The sequence below is a fragment of the Pleurodeles waltl genome, chromosome 4_1, assembly GCF_031143425.1.
Source record: "Pleurodeles waltl isolate 20211129_DDA chromosome 4_1, aPleWal1.hap1.20221129, whole genome shotgun sequence".
Classification (NCBI taxonomy): Eukaryota; Metazoa; Chordata; class Amphibia; order Caudata; family Salamandridae; genus Pleurodeles; species Pleurodeles waltl.
In genome coordinates, this window is record NC_090442.1 from 358554382 (window position 1) to 358575382 (window position 21001).

Here is a 21001-nt window from a genome sequence, read left to right on the forward strand (position 1 = left end):
GTGTTGTTTAACCTCCTTTTGGCCGAGGGCATAGATTTGCCAAAATCTTGGGAGGATGCCCTAATTTGCCTCCTCCTAAAACCTGGGAAAGATCCGGCACAATGTAGTTCATATCAGCCCATCTCTCTATTGAACTCAGATAATAAACTCTATGCATATGTTTTGTCGAAAAGGCTCTAGAACCCGATTAGCGACCTGATTCATGAAGATCAGAAGGGTTTTATTAAGGGAAGACAATTGCATGAACTCACTCACGACTTATTAGGTGCAGTAGATATGGCAGTTCATGAGGGGGCTCCATTGACGGTTCTTACCTTTGATGCTGCTAAGGCTTTTGACCAGGTTAACTGGTCCTTTTTACAGTCCGCTATGGACGCCTATAGGTTCGGTCCTAAATTTTTTACAGCGGTTAAGGCTATTTATAAAAGCCCGAGTGCTAGTACAGTATTTTGATTAATGATAAGGTATCTCGGAAACTTAGGATTGAGCGCGGGACTCGCCAGGGTTGTCCGTTATCCCTCCTTCTTTTTAATCTGTATATTGAGCCATCGGCTGCAAAAATCCGGGCTGATAGTCGGATTCTTCCTTTCCAAAGCATGGGCTGGATAAAGAAGGTGGCTTTATATGCTGACGATCTTATGATTTATACTAGCGATTTGACTTATTCTTTTCCCAGTATCACTTTATTGTTAGAGGATTTTGGAAGGGTGTCGGGATACTCTGTGAATCCGGAGAAGACAGAGATTATGTGCTGGACTGCTATTTATAACAGCCTTTAGTCAAGCAACAGATTAGATATCTGGGGATCCAGGTTAGGTCTAGCCTAATGGAAGTCCCCAAGGTTAATTTTGACAAAGCTTGTGCGGATACCAGAAGATTGCTTAGAATTTGGGCTGGTCTCCCCTTGTCTCTCATAGGAAGAGTTAATATTCTTAAAATGATTATTCTCCCAAAAGTTACTTTTTTGTTCAATGCAATCCCACTGGAATTTGAAAGGTGTTGGTTTAAAAAGTTACAGGGGGAATTGACTTTGTTTGTATGTTCATCTAAAGGGGTGCGGATTGCGTGGCAAAAATTATGCAGAAAAAAAGAAAAAGTGGGGTTGCGGCTCCAGATTTTTATAAATACTATCTTGCCTTTCACCTAAAGAATGTGTGGATTTTGTTACGGGGCAGATCTATGTATACCGCATTTTGGGATGCAATGACCCTGGATTTATCAAAGGCGGGTGACCGTTTTCTGTATAAATTTGGTCATCCGAAATTCTTTAAAAAAAATCCATCTGAAGATTCTCAAAGACGCCGCTAGGGTGTGGGACCAAGTTGATCTCCTGGTCTGAATTTGAGGAGTCAGCTGGACATAGGATTTCGAAGTTCAAATATTATCAGTTAGCCAGCTGGGTCACCACTCTCCAGGATGAGGGAGCTGTGAAGAACGTATGGGAGGAGAAACTAGTTCAGGCCTCGGTTCACAAAGAGATTGCCACATGGTATCAAGCATTACTAGAGGCATCGGATGATGTGCAGTCTCTCCCGGTGAAGAAATGGGATGTTTTCCCAGCTTTAGACGTTGGTAAAGCATGGGAAACCTCATGCTCCATTCTTTGGTCCGCCATTAGATTGCCCTCACTGAAGAAAAACCATTTGTTTACGCTAATCAGGGTATATTGATCCCCTGAGAAACTGTCAGTCTTAGGGAAGATGAAGAGAATTTGTCCAAGCTGTGGCGAGATAAAAGCTAATGATGTGCATATGTTTTGGAGCTGTACTAAGTTTCAGTGACTTTTGGGCCGCCGTAGGAAGAGTTCTTAAGGTTGTCGTCAGCTCAGAGGTGGAAGTAACCCTCCCTTTGATAATCTTTGGGGTAGGGCTTGGGTTATCATGGGATCAGTAGCTTTCTGGCTGTTACAAGCAACTGATGTTCTGGCTGATTCTTATGGCTAGATGGCAAATTTGCCTGAGGTGGACTTTGTCTTCTCCCCCTTCAGTGTCTGCTTGGATGGCATCCATGAACTATTTTTGCCGTTTGGAGCTTATGGGCTCCCTTAGCAAAAGAGATGAGTGTTGGGCTATCTGGGAAAATGCCCAGCAATGTGGTAATCTTTCTTTTGGATAGTCCAATGATTATAATGCCCCTGTTTTTACGGGGTTAAACCTGTGTGTCCAGTTTTGGTGCATCCACCGCCACTATGGACCAGGGCGGGGAGAGGAGAGCTACGTGAGCCCGTTGAAGACTGGCCGATTTGGTAGGGCCATCCCCTTTCGGGCACATGTTTATGACTCTTGATTGCTGGCGTGGATTATTATGAGGACAAAAAAACAAACTATGTCTAACATAAGGAGAGCCTATGACTTTTGCAAGCTTTTAGAATGCTCATATTCTGACACCCCTGGTTTCTTAGAACCAGAGACATACAGAAATGAAGGTGACAACAGTGAGGCTGATTCCGTTTTACCTCCAGGACATACGGCCATATAGCTAAACCAAGACCTTAAATTGCTTTTGGTCTAGATGCCTCCAGACGGAGCATTCGCTATTTCAAAGGTCCACCTCGTTGAAGCAGCCTGTTTTTGCTGTTGTGTTCTTCTACATACAGATTAACATAATAACATAAGGCAAATTTGAATACTGAAATTCTCATGGGTACTTCAAACTGCACACTCCTCACCTTTAGAATATCCCCAGGCTGACTCTGTAAAGTTTCTCAGCAGTGCTCTCATGCTTCTCTAGGTGGTGCCATGGGGTGCTGCATTGTCTTTATTTCAATCAACCAATCAATTGTTTCTAAAGCGCGGCTAATCACCCATAGGTTCTCAAGGCGCTGTTTTTGGGTGCTTCTCAATCGAAGAGCCAGGTCTTGAGGTCCTTCCTGAACTGCTTGAGTGATGCTGTCTGCCTGAGTTTGAGAGGTAGTGTGTTCCATGTCTGGGCTGAGAGGTAGGAGAAGTATCTTCCTCCTGCTGTGCTTTTCTGGATCTTGGGAACGGCTGTGAGGGTGAGCTGGGACTAACGGAGTTGTCTGTTGGGTATGTAGAAGGCGAGGCAGTGGTTGAGGTATGCCAGTCCTATGTTGTGTAGTGCCTGTTGGTGTGGATCACGAGTTTGTATGTGATGCACTTATTAACTGGGTGCAAGTGTACGTCTCTTAGGCGGGAGGAAATGTGGCTGTGTCAGGGGATGTCCAGGATGAGTTCGGCTGCTGCCTTCTGGATTCTTTGTAGTCTTGACTGCAAATTCTTGGTGATGCTGGCATGTGGAGCATTGCCATAGTCCAGTTTGCTAGTGATGTGTGCGTGGGTGACTGTCTTCCTTGTGTCGGAGAGGATCCACTATTTTACCCTATAAGTAATGGAGTGGAGCCACTTAAGACTACCACCCCTGTACACCTACAACAGTTCATTTTCTTCCATGCCTTCAACTCAAATCTGGAACTGTAGCCTTATTTAAGTTGTTTTACACTGAATTTCCAAATTCAAATCCAGTATGCAAGAGAATAAAGTCCCCACCTAAGATTGCAGGGTTCAAACTGTGCTGTGACTGTTGGAAACAGATGTTGGTGATGAACCCGCATGAGGTGTGCCTCTTGTGTCTGGCCTCAGGGGACTACTCCAAGTTGTGCATTGAATGTGCCCCCATGCACCCAAAAACTATCAGAGACTTTGAAGTGAAGCTGCACAACACCATTTATTGAAAGAAGTAATGGGCCTGGTATACGTCCAACTCCAAGCCAAAGGCATAGACATGTTCCCACTCCGTAGGCCGATCCAGAGACATCCTTTTTTTCACAGTTAAAATCATCAAGTAAGTTGAAGAGGAAAAATAGAAAGAAGTAGGACTTGACCCCAGTCTGTCAGTCTATATTGACAGAGAAGTTGTGAGGACATCATTGTGCCAATAGGTCTCACTCCTAATATCCACTTGAGGATCCTATTGCTCAATTGATTCCTATGCACCCCTAGTTCCCTTGGCGGTTACCGACACAGCAGCAAGCCAAGGCCTTTAAGATGGCCATACTGGGTGTTTTTGCCACAGCTGCAGCTCCCTATGATATGTAATTGGATCCCAAAGATTCACAGAGGCTTCCAGTTGGATTACCATCAGCGGATCTGTTGTCTGTGTCGTCTGAGCCTCTTGAACACTCTCTCGAACACTCTCTCCTCAGGCTCTCCACTGACTCTGATGCCGACTTTCATTCCTGGTCCAATACATAGGCTGTTCGCTTTTTATCAGTGCTGATACCGGTTTCACACATGCCAAAGCGGCATTCGGTGGCGACTCCAACCCCAAATTGAATCCATCTCGACCTCAACTGATGATGTGCTCCGATTATAGTTCAGTGCACCTGATTCCTGTACAACCTGATTCTGACAATATACAAACTCTGCCACTGAGTTGCCACAGAGGCTCCATCACCTTTTGGACCAACACTTTTCTCCAGGAGATGATGATTGGGGTGCTTCTTTTGTGCTGCTGAGGTCCTAGAACTACAATTGCCTTCTGTTGAGTTTCAAACAAATGTCCTACTGGAGGTCCTGCAGCCTGGACCTACTTCTTCTTAGCCCTCACTTCCATTCAACAAAGCCCTAACATACTGATAGGCACCTGTTCTAAATCTTGCCATCTGATGGACAGGTAGGTGGCCAGACGCCACAGACAGTCGCCAGATGATCCTGACTTTCTGACATCGCATCCTGCTCCTCTGAAGTCTGGTGACTCAGGCTTCCATAATTAAGGTAACCCCTACTCATCTCCTACAACCCTTTCCTGGACAAAGTCAGATGATTGAGGCGCTCAAAAAATGAATATTCTGTTCAGCTGACTTGGCCAGGAGGACATTTGCTTTAAACTGACTTGGCCTTGAGATCAGTTAATACACTGTGTCTAGTAGGCTAATGCACACAAGCCATTGAAGACATGGCTAGCAAGATATTGCCAGCAGTTCTGCAATAATTTAAGATCTCACTCACTCCAACCATTCAGGATGACCAGGTTGAAGCCAAATACTTCATTTATGCTGGCCTGGATACAACATATTGCTTAAACCAGGTTCCTTAGGCCTCTCCATCCCTTTCAGACAGTTTGTCCACCATTTTCAACTTTTTTACAAGACTACTAGAGGGCTGGTTGGCATACGGGCAGCATCAGCCCCGTCTACCCCTACGACAGTCAACCCAATCCTTCTGTGGCCAAGAATGGTAATTAAACTTCACTATACAGGTCCTCAACAGCACCAATCCTCCCTGTCGTCTTTGCCTGGGGTGTTAGCTGCAAGTGCACTTTTAGTTCATCCTTAGCAGTGCATCCCTATCATGTCAGAGACAGGATACATCACTTTCCCAATATATAATTGCCGACTGGTGGGTTCTGCAGATCATTCAGTAGGGCTATGCCCTTCCCTTCATTTCTGATCCATCACAGATTCCTCCCACATCAAAAAAATCTTTCCATCTTGCTGGAAGCGGTGTGTGCTCTGCTTATCATAGGTGCTATTGACAGGGTTCCTGCCTCAAAGACAGGAACTAGTTGCTAGTACCGCTATTTCCTTGCGCTGGAAAGGGTGGAGGCATCCATCCTATTTTAGGAATTTGCCCTCTGCCTGCATTCCTGCGGAAGGGTAGATTCAAAATGCACACACTAGAGCAATTTCTCTTTGCCCTGGACCTGGGCAACTGGATGGTAGCCTTGTACCTTCAGGACACATATTTTGATATATCCATCCTGCAGTCCAACAGACATTACTTGCAATTTAAGATGGACCAGGATCATTTTCTATTTGCTGTGCCCCCTTTTTGTCTCAGTTCACCTAGGTGATGGCAGTGGTTGCCGCCCACCTTCTGAGTTTGAGGGTACGAGTGTTCCCCTAGCTAGAGGACTGACTGTTGAGGGTGGGCTTACCGTAGTTAGTTGTGGACTACTAGCAGACTGGAAACTACCTGACATCATTAGGGATCTGTATCAATGTGCCGTCATCACTCCCGACTCCTTTGCAGAAGCTTCATTTCATAGGAGCTGTCTTGGATATAGGATATTCGGGCTCTGATCCTGATATGTTTGCATCGGTTGTGGTTCCCGTTTCAGGGGTTCTGAGACTTCTTGGCCTACTGCCATCCTGCTCAGTGACTCTGTCAGGTTGCATGTGAAGGCTGTATGGTGGAATTTGAAGTATCAGTGGGCTCGCACCAAGGAAACTTTTTGGATTCAATCCAGGTTTCAAAGAAATTGTAAGAGTTCTGCACGGGTGGCTTCTTGACTGCAGTAGGGCCAACCTCCCTGCCTCACCCAATGGTGACAGATCCATTACTGCTGGGTTGGTGAGGTCATCTGAGGGGGAAGTTCCAGCTCCATAACGGTCTGTTCAAGTTGCAGGCCATTATTCTGGTGCTGAAGGTCTTCCTGATGTCCATCAAATGGGGGCTTTGCAGGTTCTCACAACCAACACTAATGGCCAGAGCTGCCGTCTTTGGAAGTGTGCAGCCAATTTGTGAACCACTTGGCAGGATCTTTAAATGTCAGGGCAGACATGCTCAGCTGGCAGCACTTGGTGATCATGAATGGCCTTTGCACCCCGTGGTAGCACAGGACATCTTCAAGGAGCAGGGGGGGACCATGATTAGATTTTTCCACTACTCGATCACCCAGGTTTGGATACTGGAGTTACCAAGAAAGCTCTCTTACAGACTGATTTTTGCTAAAGTAGAGCATTAGACTCCTGTATGCCTTTTCGCTTTCTCTGCCCTGAGTTCTGAGGAAGATCAGGAATGATTGGTCCCAAGTTAACATAGTGGCTCCAGATTGGGCCAGGAAAGTATAGAACCTAGCTGGGCATGAACATCTGGCCTCAGATCAGGCTACCACTTTGGGCAGACTTTCTGTCACAGCAGCAGGGCAGGGTTCTGCACCAGCACCTGCACAGTCTACACCTCCATGTGTGGAGATTAAGGGACAGTTCAGCATGTTCATCTGCTGCATGAGGTTGTGATTGTTATCCTTGCGGCCAGGCGTCGCTTTCCAAAGTTCATATATGCCAAGCACTGGGACACATTTTTGCCTTGTTGTTGAGTCTTACAAGACAAATTGTTGCACATTTTTTTTTTGTCCCAACAAGGTCTTGAAGTGGGCACTATTAAATGTGATTTGTCTGGCCCTTAGGTCTTTTTCCCTTGTTGGACCAAACGTCTTTGTTTAAATCACCTGTTGTGATGTGGTTTATTAAAGGTTTAATACTTGTTCACTTACAAATTGTTTGTGATGCCACAGTGGGACCTTTATTTGGTCCTAACATTACTCGTGCGCTTAATTCTAGTCCATGAACTGCTGCTTGTTGTGTTTTCTGACTGTCAAAACTGTCTTATTTGTTTTGATCACTTTAACTTGTCGCTTGAGTGTACTCTAGGCTCTTTTGGTACAGCCTCCCTACACCTCTTTTCCAGGCAAACTGGTGCTGAAGACATGAATGGCCTCCTTGTTAAAAGGAGTGACTCCTTTTCACGTTGGACAATCCCTCATCATCTCAACAGTTTTTGCCTCTTCTCACCCCTCAAAAGTGGAGGAGATTCTTCATTAGCTAGTCTCAAGAAGAGCTTTAAGCTTTTACATCTATCGCACAATAGACCATTTAGCTTTTTATAGGATTCACAAATGAAGGTAAAGCATTGCAGAAAAGGACTCTGTCAAGGTGGTTAGTCATTTGCATTAAGATCTGCTATGCATTAGCCAAGAAGCACCCTCTGAAGAGACGAAGGGCCCACTCCGTAATGGGCAAGGCTGCCCCCCTTGCATCTGTGTGCAGAGAGCCTGCTAGGCTGCAACGTGAGTCAGTGCACATGTTCACAGTGCATTTCCTCCTTGCCAGCCAGGTTCAACATGAGGGGAATTTTGCCCATTAAGTTCTGCAAGACTTTTTGGTCTGAGCCCTCTCCAAAGATATGCCGCCTTGGGAGGTACTGCTTTGTTATCTATTCTAAATGTTGGGAATCTTCAGTTAGAAATATCCATCAGAGCAAGAAGTTATTTAAAATGAGTAATGTTCTTTCTGGTGGATGCTCTAGCTGTAGATTCCGTAATGCCCTCTGTTGTATGCAAGACACAGAGAGTTGAATTAAACATCAGGTGTACTTTATTGGTCTTCACTCGCTGCTTCCACCTTCCACGTCGTCCAGTCAGTTGTTAACACGCGAACATTATAAAACAGCCTCCCTTGGTTTCCGGGCCATTCCATTACCTCGTGTGAGAGGGGGGAGGAAGGCTAAACCATTACTGCACTCTTAATTAAAATTAAAGTTTCATCTAACATATCTAAACAATAATGTTAATTATAGCACACTCCCACCTCCCCGTTAGGTCAAGCGGCCTCTTTTTACCATCTAAAAAGTTCCTAAATTAGAGATCTGCATATTAGTATTGACAATTGTTTTGTTCTCAATGCTTGAGGGCGCAAATAAAGAAGCTTACACTTGCATGCTTGTGTGGTGCCAATATGCAGCTCTCCTCAATTACTTCTGAGGCACAACTAATTTAGTGTGGAGCCCATGGCATCACATACTGTGGTGAGTGAGAACACTGCTGAGAATTTCTGGAATCCAGACTAGCACGTGAGGAGATTCTAAATGTCAAGAATCTGCTGTTAGATTATCAACCAGAAAGATCTCAAAGACAAGTAACTTTTTCTGTTGACAGACACGAGTTTCCCCTTACTGAGGCACTTGTGGATTTCATTGGAGGGTAATGGGAAATATTCTGTCTGCACCTAGAGTAATCAGAAAACAGATTTTTACCTTCAGATGCTTCTGTATCTGCTCACCCTACTTCGGAGAGTCTTGTGGTACAGGCATTATTAGTCACGTTTAGATAAAATACACTTCATACAAATCCACCTGTCCGAAAAATCAACTGTGAGTGCTTGTTGGCAAGGCACACACTTTTTGTTGTCCTGGCTGCTCCTAGCATACTGAAGCTGACACAATGGCCTGCTGCAAGAACAAGACTGAGACAGCAGACTACTGTAATTTAGGTGTTTCTGTCTGTTTGAGTTTGAGATCAACCACACACAGACATAGTAGCTGCCAATTACAGTAGAAAATACCAAAGTTTCCATTTATCATATATTTCAGTGAAGGGCTCAATGGGTGATACTTTGTGCCGTTAATGTTCAGCCTTTATTGCACTTTGTTTTGTTCCCCCAGTTCAGAAGGTCCTACAGAAGATACGGGTATAGCTCACCTGGCCCCTTAAAAAAAAAGTTTTTGAGGGTTTCTTGGTTTACAGCCCCGGCGGGTGTAACACAGTGAAAGGAGGAGCAAACAGTGCCGGTCAGCCACAGTACAAACCGGTTACAATGTACATGAAGACTCCAGGGGTGGTTACATCGCAATGGAGTGGTCTTCTGAAAAACAGAGGCCAGAAGGCAATATTCTTCAACCAAATGAAGTAGTGACAGCTCAGTGTGAGCTGTGTGTCCTGAGGGTTGTATGATGAAACCATGCATGCTGGAACAACGCATGCCTTAACGCAGTCGGAACCACGACCACGTTGTTTCCACGCATGCCTTTACCAAGCATGCCTTTACAACGAATTTCATTGTAAAAGCATGCCTAGTAAAGGCATGTGTGGAAACGACAAGCAAAACAGCATGCGTGGTTCTTTCATGCAGCCTGTCCTGAGGCCCAAAACTGCCCCCACCCCTAATACCTTAACTACTCGACCCCCCCTCACCTGCCCTGACACAATGGCCTGCTGCAAGACCAAGACTGATTGGATGCATCAAAACAGTCCATGCCATCTGGGATGAGCAATGCTAATGCTGTTGTCCATTTCATAGTCATTGGCATAGTTCGAACAGTCCATGCATGGATTCCCAAAAAGTAAATGGAAAAGGATGGATCGTTCTTTTGGGACCTATAAGTGGAGAAGTGAGACTTCTTGGAGTACATCTCATCCACAGTGTAGGAAATGTCAAAGCTACCAATGCAGTAAACACAATAGACTCACCCTGCCCCTCAGCATGATTTCTACCTCTATGGGAAGATAAATAGACATCGTAAAGCAGCAACAGTTTACATCATCCTCCGTTCGTACCACATCAAAACCTTTCTACGTTCTTGTTTCAACATAATCACAATTCTCCAATCTGGAAAGTGGTTTTGTCTTGCTTTCAAAATTGGTAAATGTTTTGCAGATGGGAATATCCGTTTAGTATCTACCCCTTTATAAACGACTCCCACCATTCATCTCATCCCCTTTGGTCCCCTGCTTCACACACAAACCCCTTGAAGAAAAACATTCAGTGTCTGCTTCTAAAAGGAACACAATGAGGAAACCTACGCTACACCAAGAGTTGCCTTATCCACAAAAATGGGAGCGGTTTCTGGGCTGTTTTCAGACTTGTTTTTCGTCAACATTGTTTTTGGGGCAAAATCTGAAAGATGGCGATGCTGCACAATATTTTGCTCAAGTTTGTGGTAAGGTGCAAACACTTCTATTTTCCGTCTTTCATCGGTCCCTTGGTTATTTAAATTGATGATGTATGTGATTATGGCCCATCTACAGTCATCGTGCTTGTCTACGATTAACTAGATTACTGAATTCAAGATTTAATTCTGCTCACAGGAATTACTGAAGCAGAACTATTTATAATCATCTTTTTTTTTATCAAGAAATCTCTTTTGATACCATCATTGATAAAACTATTTCTAGTAGCAATTCGGAAATAAATTATCATTGAAACTACCGTCAAGCGAACAGAGTTCTTGTATATTCACTCCTGCTAATTAGGTCAGTTCTACAGCTGCTGGGCTTGCTGGCATTCTGCGAGCTCAGCTTTGCTCACTGATACATCAGTTGCAGTGGAAGCTATACCTTTAGCGAGTCTAGTTTTATATTCAGCTGTTGAAGGTATTTTTTCTTACACCAGGATGGATGCCAAAATCACGGTGGTGTTACAGCCCTTCAAGGTGTTAAAAGGGTCCCTTTCACTCCCCCTTCGGCTCGCACGACGTCTGTTGACTTCTGTGTCTTTGTTTGGGGAGCTCACTTGGAGCCTTTTCTCATCACCAGTTTATGGTTGTGCATAGAACACGAACTTGATATAAAGCTGTTGAGCTGAGAGCGGTTTGGCTAGCTCTAAGGTGTATGCTGCATTAATTACAAGGGGAGCAGGTGCAGGTAATGACGGACAGCATGGTAACTCTTACTTTTACACAAGAAGCCGATTAGGTTTGAGAGTTTCTTAAGAAGAAGTCATGAACTTCTAGTCCTGAGCCAGTGACCAATAAAGTGATCTTTCAGCAGCTCATAAAACGTGGCCTCAGAATATGATTTGTGATCAGCAGAATTGAGACAGCAGACTACTGTAATTTAGGTGTTTCTGTCTGTTTGAGATCAACCACACAAAGACATTGTAGCTGCCAATTACAGTAGAAAATACCAAAGGTTCCATTTATCATATATTTCAGTGAAGGGCTCAATGGGTGATACTTTGCGCCGTTAATGTTCAGCCTTTATTGCACTTTGCTTTGTTCCAATAGTTCAGAAGGTCCTACAGAAGATACGGGTATAGCTCACCAGCCCCTTTTTAAAAATTTTGTTTGAGGGTTTCTTGGTTTACAGCCCCAGCGGGTGTAACGCAGTGAAAGGAGGAGCAAACAGTGCCGGTCAGCCACAGTACAAACAGGTTACAATGTACATGAAGACTCCAGGGGTGGTTACATCGCAATGGAGTGGTCTTCTGAAAAACAGAGGCCAGAAGGCAATATTCTTCAACCAAATGAAGTAGTGACAGCTCAGTGTGAGCTGTGTGTCACTGAGGGTTGTATGATGAAACCATGCATGCTGGAACAACGCATGCCTTAACACGGTTGGAACCACAACCACGTTTTTTCTACGCATGCCTTTACGACGAATTTCATTGTAAAAGCATGCCTAGTAAAGGCATTTGTGGAAACGACAAGCAAAACAGCATCCGTGGTTCTTTCATGCAGCCTGTCCTGAGGCCCAAAACTGCCCCCACCCCTAATACCTAAACTACTCGACCCCCCTCACCTGCCCTGAGCCCTAAAAAAATTATACCAACCCACCCACCCCTAAAAACTAAAGTTCCCGACACCCCACCCACCCTGAACCCTAAAAAAAAACCTACTCTGAGCCCCCCACACCTGGCCCATGAAACTAAACTACCCCGGCACCCCCCACCTGCCCTGAGCCCTAAAAAAAACATCCAGACCCCCACCCCTAAAAAGTAAGCTACCCTGATGAGCCCTAAAAGAAACATTCCCTGACCCCACCCCTGCCCCTAAAAACTAAACTACCTCGACACCCTCCACCCACACTGAGCCTTAAAACCTTCCCCTAATTACTAAACTAGCCCTGCCACCCACCCACCTTAAGCCCTAAAAAAAAAAACCCACCCTAAAAACTAAACTACCCAGACACTCCCACCCACCCGGAGTCCTAAAAACAATTATCCCGACCCCCCACCTCTGCCACTAAAAACTAATCCATCCCAACACCTCCACCCTGAACCCTAAAAGCTTCCCCCCTAATAAGTACCCCAACCCCATACCTATCCTAAGCTCTAAAAAAACTTATCCCGACACCCCCACCCTGTGCATAAAACCTAAATTACCCTGACCCACCCTGAGCCCTAAAAATAACTTTTTTGTCACAGCAAAGTGATTTCGCAGCCCAGGCTACACATATAAGCTTGATTGCATCTTAAATTGTAAGTTCCGACCAATGATTGTGTACATCCTGAGGCGATGGTTGTTCTTCTTTTGGCTGGATATCTGTCCTGAAGTTTGTTATGTGCTTCCTCCAAGTAGTGATGGTGTCATGATACCTGAATAACTTGACTGGTTCTGTCCCCTAGCAAACCCTCCCACTCCGGTTCTTATGCTACTGAATCCCAGCTACTTACCCTGTTCTCCCGAAGAGTCCACTGCCTTCCCTTTGTGGACCTGGAAGTGGCTAGGGCCATAACCCCTAGCTCACAAACCCACATACAGCTATTTCCAGTTCGGACAAAATAAAACTACACCAGTGGTTTCCAAACTGTGTGCGGCGCCCCTGGCTCGTTTTGATGGTGCACCAGGGAGCTGCGGCACACAGATTGGGAACCAATGAGCTAATAGGAAGGACCAGTGTTTGTGCATAATTATGTAAATCTGGGGACTGAGAGCACTGTAAAGGGTAATCTGAGATACTTTCCTGTGTTCTCTGCATTTGTTCTTGTTGGGTGCAGTGAGTAGAGTATCCTGTTTTCGTTTTGATCCTGTCACTGGCCCTATTTATGAAGCTCCTGGGATAACCCCTGGTTGTAAAGCGCTGTTCCATCAAGTGTAGTTCACTTAAGTAATCGCTATCCAGACTACAGTTCCGTCTAATTCGGGTAGCTTCTCTATAAGAAATGGCTTTAATTTGTGGTTGAGGATGAGAACTCTCAGGGTGCAATATGGAGTTGCAAGCTGTAGGGTTCCTGTACTTCTTAGAGCATATTCTGTTGCTATTAACAAATAAGGTAATGTCTAGAAAGTAAATTTGTTAGGACTATGTTGACTGGAAAATTTGATATTGTAAGCATTCTCATTTAGGTGTTGGATAAACCGGTAAAGAGAGTCAGAGTCACCAGACCAGAACAAAAGTATATAATCTATACATCTGCCCAAGTATAAGACGTGTTGAATTAATTCAGGTGGACAATTCTGCCATAAGTGTATTTAAAAAAATAAATAAATACATAGGTTCGCAAAGGATGGGGAAAATTTTGCCCCCAGAGCCACACCCTGTGTTTGGCAATATCATGTCCCATTCTGTGTGAACACATTATTGTTCATAACAGTTTCAATAAGATCCATTAACATATTTGTATTCTCCAACCAAGTTGCATCCTGTTTGTCTAAAAAGTGCTGAATGGCAACCATGCCCTCATCCATGGGGATGCTTGGATATAGTGAGGTAACATCCAGGGTGACTAGGAAATGTCCTTCTGTCCACTAAAGATCACTGATTTTGCATAGTAAATCCTTTGTGTCTCTAATATATGAAGGTAGGTTACAAACAAACGGTTGTAAAAAACAAAAAAGTCTATAAATTCCGTGGGGGATCCTGTCCCTGAAATAATGGGCCTGCCTGGTGAAAAATAATCTGTCTTGCATATTTTAGGAATAACATAAATACATGGTGATACAGGTGTGGGATTGTAGATATAACAGTATTCCATATCTGTGATAAGACATTGGTCTCTCCAGTGACTTAGCTTTTTTTGTATAGTGTTGCTCACTTCTTTCAGAGGATTATGTGTAAATCTACAATATGCTGTAGTGTCTGTAAATTGTCGGTCAATCTCCTTAATATAGTCCTCTTTATCCATCAAGACCATATTCCCACCTTTGTCCGCTTCTTTGATAATAATGCTGTGTGCCTCTGAGAGCGAGTAGAGTGCCTCTTTTTCTTCTCTAGTGGTATGTTCTATGGTTTTACATCCTGTAACATACAAATCTTCCAATTTGTAGAGATCCAAAGTTACCTGTTTATAGAAGATGTCAATGACATTGTCGGGAGATAGACATGGTGTAAATTTAGAGGAGGTTTTGAGTACACTGTCAAGCTAAAGACTCAAGTCTATGTCCAAGCCTGCTAAAGTATCCAAAAGTGAAGGAGGAAAATCTGAAGTGTGCTATAGAAAGTAAAGTTTGTATATCTTTTATATCTTTTATGGCCATATTGCTAGGTATGGTATTGATAGAAGTGGAAGAGACTGGTGTTATTTTCTTCCCTTGAAACAATTTGTACAGTTTGCATTTACAAACAAATTTGTATAGATTTACGTGTAATTCTGTATAATTAGGTTGTGAAGTAGGAACAAAGCCCAAACCTTTGCTGAGAATTTTTATTTGTTGTCTCAAGTTTAAAGTTGGATACATTTACAATAGAAATTTTACTGTGGTAACGCCCAAGGTCCTGCAGATTACTTTCTAATTCCTCTGATTTCGAGTAATTGATCATGTAGTGATACCCTCTTGTTCCTTCTCTGAATCTTTTACTCTTTCTTTTCCCTCTTCTGACCCTCTTGTGTATGATTCTTCTCTTTTGCAAGGTTGCTTATGTCACCTACAATATCTTTCTAATTCTAATAAAAAAGGAGATTTATTGGAAGTGGTGCCAATTTGTTGCCTAGTTGACCCACTAGAATTCTCACTTGTTATACTCGATATACTGGATATCTCTATATCACTGGAAGAAGCAACTGAAGAGAGTTCGGTGTTTGTTCTCTGATATGTACTTTCTTGTTTATAATTTTTTATATTATCAAATTTACGTGCATGGGTGAACCCTACCATTTTTGTAATTGTTCGCATCCCTTCTTAATTTTTGCAATTTCTTCTCCTTAACCCCATTGGTGCAGATCACGGCCAGAGGTCGACACCAGGGAGGGGGTTAAAAAAAATCCCCGATGCATCACACAGGAGGATTTTTTATTTTAATTTTTAAAAACCCTGGGAGACACGGAAGAGCTTCCGTGTTTCCCCCGACCCCTTTGTGACATCAGCACGCCGCGATGCGCGCTGACTTCACAATCTGTTTTCCCCACCGGAGCAGGAAGCTGAGGTAAGGCCGCTTCCTGCTCTGGTGGGGACAACGTGCCCAAACAGGCCTCCTCACTGTTCGGGAAGGCCTCGTTTGAAAGGGGAGATTCTCCCCTTTCAAACGAGGCCTTCCTGAAATGGTTTTCTGACCATGATCAAGGTCCAGGAAACCCTGCTAGACACCAGAGAATTCACTTGGAATGGTCGGCCCCCTCTGAAAACGGGCTAGCCCCCTCTCCCCGAGGTATATTAAAAGAATAAAAAATTAAGTTTATCCCGGGGGGTGCAATCGCCCCCCGTTAAAAAAATAAAAAATATATATTTTTTAAAAAAATGAAATTGACAGGGAGCAGGTATTTGTTTTTATGGTTGTATGGTTGCCCCCAGGGAAACCTTACAGCTTTTTTAAAAAAAACAAATAAAGATTTATATATTTATACAGATCTATATAGATTTGTATATCTATATATAGATATGTATATCAATCTATCTATATATATGTATATATATAGATATGTATATGTGTGTGTGTATATATATATATAATATTATAGCGATCACTTTTGTCAATGCGTCTTTGGTTTCCCTGAGGGCTGCAATCGGCCCCCAGGAAAACCACACCCCAGTTAAGTGCTCTCTTTAAACATGTATCTATATGTATGTGTATATGTATGTATATATATATACACACATACACATTTACCACCAGATCTCTTGCAGTTGCAGATTGTGTCTTCAAAGCAATGCGCATACTTCAAGTGACGCGTTTCAAATGTAGCTTTTAGGCAGCAATAAAAAAAGTCAAGTGACTCTTTTGATTCTGTTTCTGCTACAAAAGGATCTGACTTTTTTCTAGTGGCAGTTTTTATGCCATAAAGTAGCACAGAAGTTTTATATGCGTACTGCAAAGATCAAATCTGTATTTTATGTAAATAACTGAGTGGATTAGTAAAGCCAGCCATTACCTGCACTATCATACACATGAAATGTATGTGCGGGGGGCTATGGAGAGATGATGGGCACTTTTGCTGGGTGGTAGTGAAGGAATCCAAGGAGGAGGTCATGGGCGTGGGAGCACCAATATTGATTAAGAGTCGGTAAAAGACTGTGATGATAGGTATGTGACAAGGTGAAGTAATAGTGTGTCTTTTTTGTTTTTCTGAGTGTCTTGAGAGAACGTGCTGATTGAGGGAAGACCCGGAGGTAAGTTGACTGACCTTTACTGTTGAAAGCATCACACACACACCCACATGCAATTTTATGACTGTCTATGTAGGCTAGTGTTTTAGAGTGAGAGTTTAGCCAGTAGCAGAGATGGTGTCTCGTTGGATGACTGCTGCTCAAGCCCTAACTCGGGTTATAGAGGACAGCTTTGACGTAGGATCGTAGACTGAGACAGCAAATACTGAGACAGCATCTGAGGGATAGGACAATGGCGCAGACTCGGAGTGATTTTTCAGACAACTCCTGATGAGGACAGTCATGCTGTCTCTTCGCAAGCACAGTCTGTGCAGCTGGACAATAGCGGGTTAGCCCAACACAAGAGAGCAGGTGTATGCGGCGGCAAGCTCAGAGAGTGCGCTCTCTTGGGAGCTCCCCAATTAAGTTCAGCCCCAAACTCCACCGCCCAAATCCTATTGTGGAGACATCAAAATTATCTATCACAAAACAACTTGGTTTTGTAAGGCAAGCACCTTTGTTTTTGGTCCCAGACTTGGCGGCCATATAGGGAAACCTACCAAACACAGACATTTCTGGAAACTAGACACCCAGGGAGTCCATTGAGCTGTGACTTGTGTGGATTCCCCAAAGTTTTCTTTCCCAGAATACCCTGCAAAGGTGAAATGTTGAATAAAAACTAAATTTTTCTTGCTTTTCTGCTACAGGAATATGCTGGGATCCACAAAAGTCCTACCACCCAGAGTTTCTCCACCTGTCCTGATAAAAACGTTACCCCACTTGAGTGCCCGTACCTAGTGCCACCATCAGGAATGGATTACCTCAGGGTCAACAGTTGCACTCATGTAAGAACTAACATTGACGGTTGTGTGATCCATTCCTGACAGGGGCACTAGGGCTACCCACACAAGTGAGGTACCATTTTTATTGGGAGACATGGGGAAATGCAGGGTGGAAGGAAATTTGTGGCTCCTCTCAGATTCCAGAACTTTCTATCACCGAAATGTGAGGAAAAAGTGTTTTTTATTCCAAATGTTGAGGTTCGCAAAGGATTCTTGGTAACAGAACCTGATAAGTTACCCCATCCTGGGTTCCCCTAGGTCTCTAGTTTTAGGAAAAAAGAAATGCACATGTTTGGTAGGTTTTCCTAGGTACCGGCTGAGCTAGAGACCAAAGTTCACAGCTCGGCACTTTCCAAAAAACACGTCAGTTTTCAATGTAAAAATTTGATGTGTCCATGTTGCATTTTGGGGTGTTTCCTGCTGCGGGCACTAGGCCTACCAACATAAGTGAGATATCATTTTTATCGGGAGAGTTGGGGCAATGCAGGGTGGAAGGAAATTTGTGGCTCCTCTCAGATTCCAGAACTTTGTCACCGAAATGTGAGGAAAAAGCGTTGTTTTGCCAAAGTGTGAGGTTTGCATAGGATTCTAGGTAACAGAACCTGGTGAGAGCCCCACAAGTCACCCCATTCTGAATTCCCCTAGGTGTCTTGTTTCCAAACATATATAGGTTTGCTAGGTTTCCCTAGGTACTGGCTGAGCTAGAGGCCAAAATCCACAGCTAGGCACTTTGAAAAATGCAGTTCAGTTTTCTTTGGGAAAATGTGATGTATCCACATTGTGTTTTGGGGCATTTCCTGTCGCAGGCACTAGGCCTGCCCACACAAGTGAGATACCATTTGTATTGGGAGACTTGGGGGAATGCTGGGTGGAAGGAAGTTTGTGGCTCCTCTCACATTCCAGAACTTTGCAGCACCAAAATCTGAGGGAAAAGTTTTTCTTTTGCCAAAAGTTGAGGTTTGAAAGGGATTCTGGGTAACAGAACCTGGTGAGTGCCCCATAAGTCACCCCATCCTGGATTTCCCTAGGTGTCTAGTTTTCAAAAACCACAGGTTTGGTAGGTTCCCGAGGTGGTGGCTGAGCTAGAGGCCAAAATCCACAGCTATGCACTTTCCAGAACACACGTCCTATTTCAATGTAAAAATGTGATGTGTCCATGGTGCGTTTCTTGTTGCAGGCAGTAGGCCAACCCGCACAAGTGAGGTACCATTTTTATCAGGAGACTTGGGGAAACACAGAATAGCAGAACAAGAGTTATTGCCCCTTGTCTTTCTCTACATTTTTTTTCCTTCCAAATGTAAGACAGTGTGTAAAAAAGAAGTCTATTTGAGAAATGCCCTGTAATTCACATGCTGGTATGGGGACCCCGGAATTCAGAGATGTGCAAATAACCACTGTTTCTCAACAGTTTATCTTGTACTCATTTTGGAAATACAAAGGTTTCCTTGATACTTATTTTTGACTCTGTATATTTCACCAAATGAATTGCTGTATACCCGGTATACAATAAAAACTCATTGCAAGGTGCAGCTCATTTACTGGTTCTGGATAACTAGGGTTTTTGATGAACCTACAAGCCCTAAATATCCTCGCAACCTGAAGAGTCCAGCAGACATAACAATATATTGCTTTAAAAAATCTGCCATAGCTGGAAAAAGTTATAGAAGAAAACATGGACAGAAATGGCTCTTTTTCACCTCAATTTCAATACTTTTTTATTTTAGCTGTTACTTTCTGTAGGAAAACCTTGAAGGATCTACGCAAATGACCCCTTGCTGAATTCATAATTTTGTCTTCTTTTCAGAAACGTTTAGCTGTCCAGGATCCAGCATTGGTTTCACAAGCATTTCTGTCACTAACTGGAAGGAGGCTTAAAGGACAAAAAATAGTAAAAATGGGATATGTCCCAGTAAAATGCCAAAATTATTTTGAAAACTGTGGTTTTCTGATTCATGTGTGCCTGTTCCTAAAAGCGGGGAAAATGGTGATTTTAGCACCGCAAACCCTTTGTTGGTGCCATTTTCAGGGGAAAAAACACATGCTTTCATCTGCAGGCCTTTTTTCCCATTTTTCTGAAAACAAAAACAACATTTTAGCTGTATTTTGGCTAATTTCTTGGTCTCCTCCAGAGGAACCTACAAACCCCGGGTACCTTTAGAACCCCTAGGGTGTTGGGAAAAAAAGGACGCAAATTTGGCATGGATAAGTTATGTGGACAACAAGTTATGAAGGCCTAAGCACAAAATACCCCAAATAGCCAAAAAAGGGATCAGCATGGGGGGGTAGAGTGGGGTAGATCCAGCAGCTAAGGGGTTAATGTATTATTGTTGAAAGAGGAAGTGATTAAGAGTTGTTTCCAATCTTTAAGGAGTTTGGGGCTTAGATCCTCAAAGGAGGGGACAGGACTACCCGTAGTCCTTTGGGAATTTGTTTAATATCTATTTTTGTAGAATAGTGTAATCCCACCATCTGGATAATTTTTGTATTCGTAGGCGTTCTAACTTTATAAATTTATAATTCTTATATCATATTGAAACTGTTTTGAACAATAATATGTTCACACACAATGAGACATGATATTGACAAACACAGGGTGTGGCTATGGGGGCAACATTTTCTCCATCCTTTGCTAACCTATATATGGGATTTTTTGAAAAAAATACACTTATGGCAGAATTGTCCACCTCAATTAATTCAACACGTCTTATACTGGGGCAGATATATAGATGATGTACTTTTGTTCTGGTCTGGTGACTCTGACTCTCTTACCGGTTTATCCAACACCTAAATGAGATTGCTTACAATATAAAATTTTCCAGTCAACATAGTACTAACCAAGTTGACTTTCTAGACATTACCTTATTTGTTAATAGCAACAAAATATATTCTAAAATATACAGGAAACCTACGGCTTGCAACTCCATATTGCATGCTGAGAGATCCCATCCTCACTCACAAATTAAAGCCATTCCTTATGGAGAAGCTACCCAAATTAGATGGAACTGTAGTCTGAATTGCGATTTCTCAAGTGAACTACACTTGATGGAACAGTGCTTTCCAACAAGGGGTTATCACTGGAGCCTCTTAATGGGGGCCAGTGACAGGATCAAAAAAGATAAAACGGGATACTCTACTCACTGCACCCAACAAGAACAAACATAGAGAACACAGGAAACTATCTCTGATTACCCCTTACAGTGCTCTCAGTCCCCAGATTTACAGAATTCTGCACAAACACTGGTCATTCCTACTAGCTGACAACACCCTAAAAGAGGGTATTAGCACCAAACCAATTGTTACACACAGCAGAGGCCACACACTAGGGGACTATCTGTGTCATAGGTTTCTACCACCTGCTACTACTGAAACATGGTTGCTCAAACCACCTTGTGGTTTTTACAA